This window comes from Crocodylus siamensis, chromosome 4, assembly GCF_052110815.1.
Source record: "Crocodylus siamensis isolate JL-2025a chromosome 4, ASM5211081v1, whole genome shotgun sequence".
NCBI classification, from domain to species: domain Eukaryota; kingdom Metazoa; phylum Chordata; order Crocodylia; family Crocodylidae; genus Crocodylus; species Crocodylus siamensis.
The window spans coordinates 242,755,296-242,766,630 of record NC_143398.1 but is presented as its reverse complement, the minus strand read 5'-3'; positions in this window follow the sequence as shown (position 1 = coordinate 242,766,630).

The window sequence follows — 11,335 nt, the reverse complement described above, 5'->3', positions numbered from 1 at the left end:
CCTATTTTATACAGTGGAATGATCAGGATTCATTTAACTATGAGCACTGCATAGACACAAAGTAACCGTTAGCACATTTCAAGATATTCATGAGAAGGTGCTATTTCAACATAGCCACTTTTCAGAGCTGTATCACACCTTGTTTTCTAAGTGCCAGTGGGAATTAAGGGTAGGTTTTTCTTTCCCAGGAATACTCAGTAGTACTGTGCAAAGCTTTGGTCCCTGATTTGATTCAGTGGAGATTCGGTCTGATTCAGTGGCTGAATCTCTGAATCTGAATTGAATCAGAGGACCCTTTAATCTCTCTGAATCAAATCAGAACCCTCCAAATCGATTTGGAAAGATTCAGCAATTTGGACAGACACAGCTTTATATGTTTTTTCTACATACTTCTAGGTGGCAGGTGGCTCATGAATGCTGTGATGCTGGGGTGTCCCACAGGAGCGCAGGGGACTTCCCAGTGCCCTTGGCAGCAGACCCATAAGTGGACCAGAAACACTTCTGGTCCACTTCCAGGTCCACTGGAGAGTGTGCAGTGGTCCTCCCTGTGCCCTCCCAACTCAATGACTGGCACCTCCTGGGTTTGGGGGGGGGCACCTGGGGTTCCCCCATGGTCAATCCCCCAACATGCTCCCCAGTGGACCTGGAAGTGGACCAGAAGTAGTTGTGGTCCACTCTTGGGTTCGCTGCCAAGCATGTGGAGGGTCCTCTGCACTCCCTTTGGGCAGGGGGCTGGACTTGATGATCTCCCGAGGTCCCTTCCTGCCCTAATGTCTATGAATCCTGTGGGATGCTCCATCACCCCAGTGTCACAGCATTTGCAAGCCATACTGATATCTCAAGGTATGCAGAAAAAACACTTAAAGCTGCGCCTGTGTCTGAAACACTGATTGTCCAAATCAGTATCAAATCTTCAGATTTAGATTTGGCCTAATCAAATCAGGGACAGTGAACTGAATCAAATCACTGTCTTTGCTTCAGGCCGAATCCAAATCCAAATTGAATAGAGCCTGCTTCACACGCCCCTAATACTCAGCACTGACTTAGTCCTATTTGAGAGCTTAAACATCAATGAGCTTACCATTGGATCTATATGCAGACCAACTGTCTGGGTGGGATACTATGGAAAGACTGGGGCATTGAGTTAACTAATACAAATGCTCACTAGGGCTGAGCGAAGCTTTGGTCCCTGGTTTGATTTGCCCCGATTCGGTGGCCGAATCTCCAAATCTGAATTGAATTGGTGGACCTTTTAATATCTCTGGATCGCATAGAAGTGTGGGGGACTCCCCAGCACATGCAGCAGAAGACATGGAGATGGACCAAAAGCACTTCTGGTCCACTTCCAGGTCCACTGGGGAGTACACTGGGGGGCTATGCAGTGCCCTCCCGGCTTGGCAACTGGTGCCTCCTGGGTCTGGGTGGGGCAGGTCCCCCCATGGCTGATTGCCGAGCTGGGTAGTGTGTGTGTGTGTGTGGGGGGGGGTCCCAGCATGCTTCTCCGCAGATCTGAAAGTGCTTCCAGTTAGTGTATTAGTGTCAGAAGTACTTCCAAAATACTTCCAGTCCACTTCTGGGTTTGCCGCTGAGTATGTGGAGGTCCCACCCGCTGCAGTCTTGTGGGATGCTCCATGTGCCCCAGCATTGCAGCTTTCACAAGCTGTGCTGGTACCTCGAGATATGTAGAAAAAACTTTTAAAGCTATGTCTATGTCCAAATCGCTGAATCTTCAGATTCGGACTTCGCCGAATTGAATCAGGGACAGTGATCCGAATCAACACATTGAATCACTGTCCCTGATTCAGGCCGAAACTGAATCCAAATCCAAATCTGAATCCAATAGGGCCTGCTTCATACACCTCTAATGCTCACTAATACACTAATGTGAGTGTATTTGTAGGATTCTTGCAACTCATACCCAACTGGAATGTATTTGTAGGCTTCTTGAATCTACGTGCTCAGAAGCCAATCTTAAAAAGCATTCCTATAAACAGTTTTTAGGTTCTTTGCAAATGTGTATTAAATGCATTTTGTTCCCCTTTTTTTCTCCCCTCACTATTTTGCCTTAGGTATCTATCGCCATAACATGGGGGTGAGAGGGAACCCTTCTAAACTCTTTAGTACAAATTCTAACAGCAGAAATAAAAAAGTCAGAATAATTTGAGGATACATAAAGAGAAGCAAAGAAATTCAATGTGAAAAAAAGTCTTAGGGAATTAATATTCTAGCCCTGTGTTGGAGACTGATTCTACATCAAGGCTACCTTGTGCAGATCTGGTGACACTATTATAGGGAAAAATATTGTAGACAGGGAGGTGGTGAAACAGATAGGAATCAGAATGATAAAGGACTTGAGCCTTTTAGTTATTCAAAAGAAAAGTTAGAGAAATTGGATCTGAAGTTCTCCAGTAAACAAGGAGTGAGGAGGAAGGATTCCAATCTCTGATGCTTGGCAGCTCTGATACACGGAAAAATCCACATAGCGGAGGTTATAAATTAGTTTGAAGATGGAAGCTCACCAAGCTTTACACAATTCAGAGTGGGAGAGAGAGGAACAGAAAGGCTGTTTCAGCTGCCCTCCAGTTTGGAAACAAATGAGCATCAGATTAAACTTCAGATACAATAATGCTTTTGTACTTTTGAACAGCTTCTCACAGGCAGAGTTTGCAAAGAGCTTCATAAGCATTAATGAATTAAATGGCACAGGGGATGTAGCAGACAAGCAGACAGGCATGGCCAGGTCACCTATACAATACAGCATGGAAGCTGGGCTCCCTCCTTACCCCAGGGTATGTATTAAGTAATTTCCTCCTCCTTCATTCTCAGAAGATCATCTCCATTAAGGGTTCGTGTATGTACCATTGGTTTTAAACCTTATAAAATTAAATAGGCTATAAAATTTAAACTTGTTTATTTTGGAGTGTCACATCAGTGTCTGCACACAGTAGGTTTTAACAAATTAAGTCCAGTCCCCAGCCGGCGCTGTAGCTGTGGGGGCAAGGAGCCAGCAAATGGCACAAGAAAAAAAAAGTGGAAGCAATTCAGAAGCAGAAGCAATTGGAAGGGGTGAACTACAAAAAAGTTGCACCACCATCTGGTGGACAAAGAGGCTCATTACACATCTTTAAGTGCCTTTGTGTTTGCATGCAATGAATCCATGGACCTGGCACTTTAATTCATGGAGCATCAAACTAAACTATGTCCAAGGAGTTTTACTTTAATGCACTAGATGCACCAGAAAGTCTTTTAAAGCACTGGGAAATCCCACTTGGGCAAACAGTCATGCCACTGCAGTGCTAGAAAGAGCAAAAAATGTGTGTACAAATGCCCTAAGACACCAAAATTGGATAGCCCCTTACAAATTGTCACTGGTTTGGCTCCATTTTCATGAGAGTGAAATAGCTGCAAGCAAGATGAGATCACACAAGAAGTCCCTGACACATCAAAATTTAGGCCGTTGCCTGACAACATCCTGTTAACCACAAGTCCAGCTGTCCTCTCTACTCGCCTTTCTGTCATCCTGCCTTCAAACAGCTCCTCCTGGGAATGCCCCATCGAGGAATATCAGTGCATTCCTAGATTCAGTTCTGAATTATCCTGCTTGCATCCAAATGTTTCTTGGATTTGTTACAGCCAATCCAATGGGCCTCTCCCCTCTGTCTCAATTTCTCTCTCTCTCTCTCCTGTCTGCTTAACTGCCACCAGTCAAAACGAAACTTTCTATGTTCCATTTCCTTCTCTTTTACCCCATCCCTTTTGTAACCACATTCAAAGCCTGTTAACACCTCTTAATATATCCCAGACTGTTGATCCATCCATGTTTAATCCCCATTATAAAAGCTGCAAATTCTGGAGAGGTGAATCATATGAATTATTTCTTAGTTGGTCTGCGGGATTCTTAAAGCAACTCTGAGCTCACAAGCTTCCTTTTTAACTGTTACTTAAATAGACCTTTGCTTTTTCTCTCCAAAAAGGATTTGGTCCTTTATACACAAATATTTGTATCGAAGATGGAAGAATTCCTTAAAATTAGCACTGGCGTATGTAGTTTGTACATGCAGTCATAATTCTGATAGCCCTACCATTCAGGTGATGAATGTTTTAACCACTGAAATTATGTTCTTGCACAGCAGCTTTATTGGCATACAGTATTTTATTTACATTACACTACCCCTATGCTAACTAAGAGACCCTGTCCTGTAAGCGCTTCTGGTATAAATGCACAAAGGAGAAAAGAGGTAGCATTGCCACCATTTTTACAGATGGGGATTGGTGTCACAGGGTGATTAAGATACTTATCCAAAGACATATAGATCATTTGGGCCAAAAAACAATAAAAGGAAGAATAGAACCTAATTCTACCTGCCCAGGGTCTAAATCATGAAAACCTCATTATGGACACACTGAAATCTCTAGCAGCCCCTTGGAAAGGCAGAGGCTAACGCCTGCAAACTCCAGTTCCTGCAGTTCATGGGTTAATGGTAAGCTGGCACCTTAAATATCTGAACCAAGCCATGACACTCCTGGATCTATTCCCTTTCTCAGAAAAGCAGCAGCTTCTTCGATCCAGCTCTGTCACAACTGTCATTTTGTTGGTTCTTTTTCCGATGGAAACACCACATCATCATGCAGACCTTGTCAGCTCACATTATAGGGTCGACGCAGCCTGGTGTGACTCAGCATCAGGGCACAGAGCAGCAGCCAACTACACATGGGAACAGGGAGGAGGGAATTTGAAATAGATAAAACTGGCATTAAAGGGCCCTGCAAATGATCTCGCCTTCAGTGCAAGCCTGGAAAACTCTGAAGTTAATTAAACTGTTCTCATAAAAAGCTAATTAACTTCCCCCCCCCCACCAAAGAAAAACATTGGGGGCAAAATTATTTGGGTAAAATGTAAAATAAAGCAAATCGAAGCTTTTTAATTATTGCATCATTTATTATTTTCTTAAGGTTACTGCTTACATGCACTATTTCCAGTGGTGACAGGTGACAGAACAGGGTCTCAAGTTGCAGCAAGGGAAGTTTAGGTTGGATATCAAAAAAATGATCTCATTAGGAAGGTGGCGAAGCCCTGGAACAGGTTACCCAGAGAGGTGGTGGAGTCTCCATCCTTGATGGTTTTTAAGGCCCTTCTCAATCAGGCCCTGGCTGGGATGATCTAGTTGGGGATGATCTGGTCAAGGTGGAAGATGGGCAATAATGGGCGCCATGTTTCTCTCTGCCTCTCCAAAGAACAGGGAAGTCACTGAGGCTCTGCCTAAGAGGGGCTAACAATATGGAAGGAACTGCAGAGAAAATGTAATGTCTTCTTCTGAATCAATAGATTGATTGGACTGGACTACACTGGGATCCCCTCCCCAAACTAATTGTTACCTTCCCTTCCTCAACAGGTTGGAGATCTATATAATTTAGACCACAAATACCCATATACTGCACAGTGAAAAACTACTATCAGGAACTATGCAACTGTGACGGGCGGGCTGGCAGTGACCTGGCCCAGGGGTTTTGAAGGGTAAAAGATGATTGGAGGACTTGGGATTCCCTTTCCGCACCAGTCAGGCCGCAGAGACTCACCCCCAATTGTCCCAACTGGCCCCTTGGGTCACCTGGAGGGGGATAAAAGGGGCAGTGTGGGCTGACTCAGGGGAGAGACCAGCGAGGGACAACGAGGAAGGAGCTGGTAGGAGCTGAACCAGTGGGGCAGGAGCAGTGCCCTGGAAGAGCCTGAAAGAGCAGGACCTACAGGCAGCAGTGGACCTTCAGCAGCACAGTGTGCGGCCGGCAGGAGAGTCTCCCCCTCCAGGTACCAAGGCCCCTTGTTTCCTTGACATTTTGCATTTTGTGCCTTTTTATATTTCACCAACCCATATTGTTTGTTCTGCTCTTTGTGTTTCATATTTTGTTAACCCTGATTTTTGTCAATGATTGTAAGTGTCTAACCTTTGTTGAATCCTGTCCCCTTGGGGCATTGTAGTGTCCACTGTACCCTCTGATTTATGCCTGTTAAGTTTCCATTGGTGGTCTGGGTCTCCTCAATAGGGGGAGGAGAGTCCCTACACCTCCCACAGCACTTGTGCACCTGCTTTGATCCCTTCAATTGGAGAGGGAGTACCTCTTGGAGTACCGCCTGGGTTACACAACAAAACTCTAATATTGCACATAGTCGCAACATTTTGATGGCTTGTGTGTCACATTGAGGTTGAGAGGACTGATGTTTCTCTCTGTAGTAATGAACTGGAGCACTACAGCAGATTCTTGACCTGTGGGTTTTATGTGGTCTTCGCTGGGGCTGGAAGCTAACTCTAGTGTTAGGCCATCGTGGTATGGTTTCTTTTTCTATGTCAGTATAACCTGTCATCTCTGACAGGGAAAGAGACTTCAGACATGTCTGCAGTGCTGAATGCACAGGTCTGTCCAAGCTAGCTATAATCAAGCTAGCTGGGGAACAATAACTATGAAGAAGTAACACAGATTTCAGCACAAGTTACCATCTCAGGTGTGTCTCCACGGCCTCAAAAGGCCTGAGAAGCTTTGGTTGGGCTTCATTTTTCCAGTTCTTCATTGCTGTTGATATTTAAATCTCCTGTGAAATAGGGGGGGCAGGTTTGGGAGGGTCAGTGTTGGCTATCTCAAGATAGTTTGGTGTCAGACCCATCCTGGGAATTTAAAAAGGTTGTGATATCTATTCTGGAAGAACTAGGAAGCACCAAAGTGTTAAGCGGTTCTCGATCAAGGTGGCGCTTCCTGAGTGACTTAGAGACTGACAGAGAGTCAAGGAATGTGGAAAGTGTATTGAGCCAGTCATGCACTGATAGGCAAGAGAAAGGAATAATATCTAGCTCTGGGCATCCATGCGGTTGGATGGTTCAGAGAAGACTGTATGTATAAAGATGTCCGTTCTCTGGAGAGCTTTGGATTTCTGTGTACCCCGGCGTGTTTTCCCCGTCAGTTGAACTGACCAACTAACGGTGAATAAAGGCTATCTGATTTCTATTTGGTTGCTTTTACTCACTGGTAAACCTGCAGTAGTAGGCTGGAGAAGTGTCCCTGGAGGTTACAACAGGCAATAAGGGGCTCCCCTGGGGGTGGGGAATGGGTAGGGTAGGGTAGGAAGGCTACAGCCCCCTTTGCAAGAGGGGGAGGCACAGGTTTGGGATGAACAGCTATTGGGACGCGGGGTGGGCATGGAGGGAATGAACGTCCCTGTGTTTGAGGCAGGTAACTCAGAGAGGGTTGACACAGGATTGAACATAGGGGAGGAATTTTGATTTCAAAAGGGTTAGGAAATGAGGTTGTGTTGGGCAGAGGGCTGTTCTTCTTGGACAGAGGCAGGGGAATGGGGGTGGGTTGGGGTGGGGTGGATTGCTTTTGAACTGGGGGTGGGGGTTGTTTTAGGGAGATATATATAATTGGGGGGCTGTTCTGCTCTGGGGGGTGTGCACACATATGCATGTGTATGTATAGTCTTTGTTTTTGGAAGCCACCCTCAGCCTTTTCTGAGAAAGGCAGCATATAAATCGAATGAATGAATGAATGAGTCAGTGTGCTAGATAAACACTAATGCTGGTATGTGTCCCTGTGTTGCAGACACAGGAAAGCATGCATACTCTTAGACTGAAGAATGTAAGCAATGACAGCAAACTTGGGTAGTGATATTGTGAGCTTCTAAAAATAATAACACCTAAGCTGATAGTAAGCATTTCTGCAAGATATTGCTTGTATACATTCAGTTTAAGAAGTCAGATTCTGCAAACACTGTGTGCTTCCTCCACACCGATCCAAATATATATGTAAGCTGCTGGAAACCAAAATTTTAAACTTTTGAAGGTTTGGAATTAATTTGTTTTATATTAGAAACAGTTCCTTACTTTCAAGTAGGGTTAGGTGAGTCTATATGTCTTTGGCATACAGTTTACAGTTTGTCAGTGTTGCAAGATTGGTGGATTGCTCCATGAAATTTCAGGTAGTTGCTTCTTTTACTAATGGAGGTACCTGGAAAGAGAGAAATGAAGAAAAAAAAAAAGTTCTGAACTTTTTGCACCATAAATAAGCACTTGTTTTGGGCTTGAGGTGAAGATTCAGGTCAGTTCTAATTTCAGCCGAACCTGTTCATCCATTGCTATCAACAGACCAAGACAGGATGTGTTGGCATAGTCAGAATATATAAGGAAGGGAAATAACTACTGTTGCAGATAAGGGCTGTATCATAGAAACTGGATTTATAGCTGAGGAAGTGGCAGTGTTTTGCTGTATATCTGTTTACACAGTTGCACTTTTGATAGGTAACAGAATTACTTCTGTAGCTACTGTTTTCCTCACTGCTGGATTGTGGGTTTCTGTTTTCATTTTGTTTTTTTTTTACCCATCTTAGCCTCCTCTGAAAGACTATGATTCAGATTACAGCAGTGATTAGCAATATCTGATTCCTCATAGGAGCTGAATTGGTACAGACAAAACCACAATCTGTATTGTTAGCAGAAGAAAAATGTAAGTCATCCCACCACAGTGTTTATCAGCTCTTTGATTCCCTTTATTTTATTCACTTTGGTTAGAAAAGGATATTTAACCAGGCCAAAGAAGACAAAACAAATTGTTTCAAAAAACTTACAAAACATAAAATGAAATTCAGTGCTAATACATAAACACATTCTCTTCTCCCTCTCTCTCTCTCTCTCAGAGTTCAAAAGCACCTGAAAAATGTCCTGTTTTACCTTGTGTTAATTAATACATTCCAGTGGAGACAAAGTAAACAGTTGTGCCTAGTCTTCTTTACTTGTAGGCATTAGTAGAAACACACCAATTTATATCCACTGAGCATCTGGGTTTCCATACTGAATTCGCAAAAGGTCCATAGTGACCAAAGATTGGTATCATCCAATGGTAATTTGGTGACCTATGTAGAATGAACATGTTGGCCTTCTCCGGTGCACAAAACCAATAACAGGCACTGGAGACACTCATTACCAGTCTTCACAACAGGACAAAATTACCCCCAGAAAGGTTATGGTCCTGCCATATCAGCGTCAGTGTACTTCAGCCTGGTAAGTTGAAATGATTTTTTCCCATTCTCTAATCGGTTCAGAGTTATGGACTGCCGTCTTCAGTACAATCAAGTGGGGACTTTTTTGCAAACATTAAATTCACATGATTGCATTGCAAAGAATGTAGATAAAGATAACCTTGAGTTTGCCAAGGGAAATTATTTCCTTTGCAAAATAAATACCAACTATATGTCCTCTGCCTCTTATTCATAGGGTTACTCCCTACTGCCTAGCTTGTATGCATTCCTCAAATAGAATTTCCTTTCTGATTCCTGATTTGTTTCAGTGTGGGATGAAAGTACTGCAAAGGCAGTACACCAAGACCCTCCTGGGAGCTTTTCCCTCATAGGAGGGAACAAGGAGCCTCCATGAATTTGTTGGTCCATGTAAGGGATCTGGCAGAATCTGGATCTATTCATTAGGTATTCCCTAACCAGAAGAACAGGACAGACAGCAGGAGAAGACATATCTCCACTCTTCTAGGGTGCCTACACACGTATTAGCTTTCTGGCAGGGTTTTTTAAAGTCAATTTAACTGTCAGTGCATATACGTATGTGGAGGAGAGTCAGCTTACATGTGGCACAAGATAATATATTTCTGAGGTGTATTATCTTGACCGATATTAGTTTAGTTGAATTAGTTCACAAGATGGCTGCCACCATGTCAAGGAGCTGTAGGTATGTATGCAGTAATGTGGCATAAATTAAGTTGGCTTAGTTAAGTCACCTTATTTTAAGCAGTTTAGTATGTGTGTACACACTGCTACATAGCCAACAGTTCTGCTGTGTGACCACCCAGGTGGAATTGGCTAGGTCCCTCATATGGGTGTAAGGGGATCTATGTTCCTAGAAGAAACCAAGAACTCAGGGGGGGAAATGTTCCCCTCTGAGTCCCAGCATCCCCCATGCTCCTCACAGACTGATGAGCTCCCCATCTGAATTCTGTGCCACAATGGCCTCCTCTTGTCTGACATATTTATAAAGCTCTTGCTACTGTAGCATAATGAAGGGAAACAGGAGAGGGAGGCAGCAATCAGGACACTAGCCAAGGGCTCCCACCCCAGGGTGGAAGGTTAAAAAAAAAAAAAAAAGCAAGTGCTTACTTGGACCAGCTGCCACCATGCCACTGGATTTGCAGCCAGTGACATTGACCCCGCCATGCCTGTCTTGCTCTGAGTTAAATCATTGGTCACTTTGCACTACTTAAATAAGCTAGTCTCAGTTTCCACGCATTTCTTACGCATTGCCTTTTTTGTGGTATCAGTAGGGGATAGAGCTATTGATAAGAGCCTGATGAACTTTGCGCTAGCATTATTAGAGGGTCTGAATTGTTTTCCACATTCCCCTTGATTTCAGTGGAGCCAGAGTGGTGTAGATTCAGGGTCTGGGTATTGGTTTTGTTGTTTGTTTTGAGAGGCCGTTTTATTTGGAATCACAGCATGGGCTGTGCGACTATTCAGCCATGTCAAACAGCAATGAAAAAGCTGCTGCTTCTATTCCATCTCTGTTCTCCACCACAGGTATCAAAGAATGGAATAATTAGTTGACAAGCCCTATTATTTTGACCTTACTTTCTGCAGAAGCTAACTTTTCTATTTTCTCTCTCTCTGAAACGGATGTGACTTACAACCAGGTTCATAACAAAGGTGCCCAGAGCATTATTTCTTGACAGCTTCTTTATGTCATTGAAAAGCCACTCCAATTAATAATTAGTTTCAAGGATAAGTAAATGAATTAACATTGTGTCATCACAGGATTTTGCTGCAGTGAATGAATCAGTGTTCCACTGCATTGATCGAAGACTGTGGGTGTCACTGTTGGGGGGTTTGATACCAGACTGTATTGCTTAATTGTCTACTTTGCTTTATTTAAAACTATTACTTTTTTTTAATAGCTGTGACTTGCATGCAAAGTAGCAGGTGACTATTAAGGTAAAAGACTAATAATACTATGTATGGCATGTTACGGAGGATCTGATTCAAAGCCTCATAAAACCACTGAGAGTTTTGTCTTTTTTTTTTTTCTCCATTCTCCTCAATGAGCTTTGGAACAGGTCCAGCAGGATAAAGTTTATATATGATTTTCCATCAGTAAATCTCAAAGTACTTTACAGTAGCACAAGATAGTGAAATGACATGCCTAAGGTGCAAATCTACCCTGCCTTCTACAGGTGCGAGATGATTAATCGAGTTGATTAATCAAGTCTGCTCCACATTCTAATTAAAGTCTTCTCTAATTCATTCTAATTAGCCTGTTCCACATTCTAATTAGAACGCTCTAGCATTAGTGCA